Source organism: Lissotriton vulgaris, chromosome 5, assembly GCF_964263255.1.
Source record: "Lissotriton vulgaris chromosome 5, aLisVul1.2, whole genome shotgun sequence".
NCBI classification, from domain to species: Eukaryota; Metazoa; Chordata; class Amphibia; order Caudata; family Salamandridae; genus Lissotriton; species Lissotriton vulgaris.
In genome coordinates, this window is record NC_141693.1 from 926,496,362 (window position 1) to 926,499,441 (window position 3,080).

A 3,080-nucleotide genomic window follows, 5' to 3' on the forward strand; every position below is an offset into this window, starting at 1 on the left:
TTATTATATAACAATATTTACAACATTAGAAGAAGGTGAGGAGTTACATTTATCAATGGTAGGTTGACCAACAAGGAACTTGACTGGTCAACTGTACAGTTAGTGGATTCGGCACCGTCATAAATTACTTGGACTTAGAAGATTTGACCCACTAGATAACAGGGAACCTGACTATCTAGTGGAGAAGAAACCAAGGTGCTATTTGTTAATGAGCATCTCATAGAAAGTGACGAAGATCCTCAGTAATGTTGAGCCCGTTAGGCCATTTACTATCGAATTCGAGGATCATTCGTGATTCCAATTGCCTGAGTTTGAGCTCACGGTTGCCTCCACGTCTTAGCTTGGGAATCGAGGCTATCACGTAGTAAGATAGACAATTAATATCTTTACTGTGAGTGCTCAAAAAGTGACGTGCTACTGGGTATGCTGGATCTGAGTGCAAAATTGCTCGTATATGCTGTAGAATTCTGACATGTACAGGTTGTATGGTGCTACCTACATAGTTGAGGCCGCACGTACATGTCAGGACGTATACTGCATATTCTGTTTTACAGGTATGCTGGCCTTTTATTGGGGTCTCTGTATCACTAAAAGGAGTTGAATAGTGAGTCTTATTTATTCCGAATTTACATGCTCTACAAGTAGAGCATTTCCGGAATCCCTCCTTGACTAGCCAGTTCTGTTTGCACTTGAGTTCAGGGCTACTTTGGTCAAGCACTGCGCCCATACTGAGAGCACGTCGAAAAGTAACCATGGGTTTGTTAGGAAGCATATTTCCTAATACATTGTCCGTTAGTACAATAGGCCAATTATGGTTAATGATCTGTCTTATTTTATTTTGTTGGCTACTGTAATTGGTGATGAACCTGGGACATTCCTGTTTGGTGGTATCTATTGTCTCATCAGGTAAGTTAGTAGTTTCAGAAGGTGTGCTTAACAGACTTGCCCGGGTTCTGTCTTGTGATTTTGCTAATGCTTGATTAAACATTTTTTCTGTATAACCTCGGGCTTTCAGGCGAGTGCGTAAGTCATTAACACTACTCTCAAAATCATTAATACTACTGCAGATTCTTTTCAGCCTAAGTATTTCCCCATAGGGAATACTCTGGATCGTGTGCCTTGGGTGTAAACTAGAGGCATGAAGAGTAGTGTTGCCTGCAGTAGCTTTGCGATGGAGAGTAGTTTGCACTCTATCATGTTCATCAATGTATACAGTAACATCCAAAAATTCTGCTTGTTTGTTGCTTATTTTGGATGTAAACTTGAGGTTATATGGGTTATCATTGATGGCATTTATGAACGCACATGCTTCTGTTTCATCACCTTGCCACACTAAGAAGATGTCATCAATGTAGCGAAGGTAACGGACAATTTTTTCACGTACCCACACCTGATGCGTGACATTGAGGACCCGCTCCTCCCACCAGCCGACGTGCAAGCATGCATAGCTAGGGGAGAAGCAGGCCCCCATAGCCACGCCTCTCAGTTGCTTCCAAATCTCTTTGCCAAATAAAAAATAGTTATTATAAAAACACCACTCTATTAAGCCCAGAATCACTTTGTTGTGTTCATAGAAATCTATTGGCCGTTGGCCTAGAAAGTGAGAAACTGCATTTATACCATCTGTATGTGCAATGCTGGTATATAATTGTTCAACATCCAAAGTTATTAGGAGCATATCATTCTGCCATTCTAAATCCTCTATTTTGGCAAGAAAGTCTCCAGTATCGCGTACAAAACTAGGTAGTCCGCTTACCCACGTTTGCAGAAAGAAATCCACGTATTGCCCAACTCTTTCACCACAGCTGTTAATTGTCGAGATTATTGGCCTCCCGGGTATAGGTGATTGTCCTTTGTGCACTTTTGGGATCAAGTACATAGTAGGTAGAGTTGGATGTTCATTGAGCATAAATAAATACTCTTCCTCTGAGATAAGGCCCTCTCTTCGATGTTTCTGTAGGAGTTTGTTCAAATTCTCATTGGCCTTAATGTATTCTTTGTTTGTAGATTTTTTGTAACAAACTGGATCCGATAACTGTCTTTGAGCCTCTTGAATATATGCTGCCTTTGGCCAAATAACAAGGTTGCCACCTTTATCTGCCGTTTTAACAACAATGTCCGGATTGTCTTTCAATTTTTTCATTAGTGCAAAGTATTGCGCTTGTTTGGCATCAAATTTCTTTCTTTTCTTGTGGATGTTGGTGGTTTTGTGCAGTTCCTTCATTTCAGTAATGACACAATCTTGAAAAACATCAACTGCATCACGGGTCATGATAGGTACAAAGTCCGATTTACGCTTAAAAGGAGTAATGCCAGCTCCTGATTTGGCGATATTGATTCTTTCTAATCGGATTTGCGTACTCTCCATTTCACTTTCTCCGGTTACTTCCACATTGTCCTCATTCATTAAATCATGAATTGCGAGAAGCGCCGAGGCATCCGACACTGCAAAAGGTTGATTTGTGTCAGTAGTATTTGAATTGGCAGAGCTGTTAGTGCCAATCGGAGTTTTAAGTCGTTGTAGAGCAAAACATTTTTGAAGTTTTAATTTTCGGATGTAACAGTAAACATCCACCCTGGTGGAAGCATAGTTGAATTTTTGTTTTGGACAGTAGTTTAGGCCCAAAGCGAGAAGTTGTTGCTCCGCCTTGGTCAGAACTACATTAGACAGGTTGATAATTGATCTGTCCATTACTGTTTCTTTTTCTTCCATTGCTGATTGTTTTTTCGTGGTATCTTGGGCCCTTTGTTTCCTTCTTCTTCGCCTTTCCCGGCGTTTTTGGTTGCGGCGGGTTTTGCTGTTACTTTTTGGCGTGGCCTCAATGTGCGCAATTTTTCTTCCACTAAAAAACCCAGCTCTTCATCAATTTCCAAAACAGGCAGAGGTTGGTTGTTGGCACTTAGATCTGTGCTAGATCCACTTGATCCACTGTAGCTAGACAGCGAGTCACTACTGGCGCCACCTGCAGCTTCCTCATGAGTATTAATTTCAGATACTGTGGGTTGTGCATTGGGTGTGGAATTGGATGCACCTCTGAATTGTTGCCTCTTAGTAGCATTGTATTTTCTAGCAAAGGTGA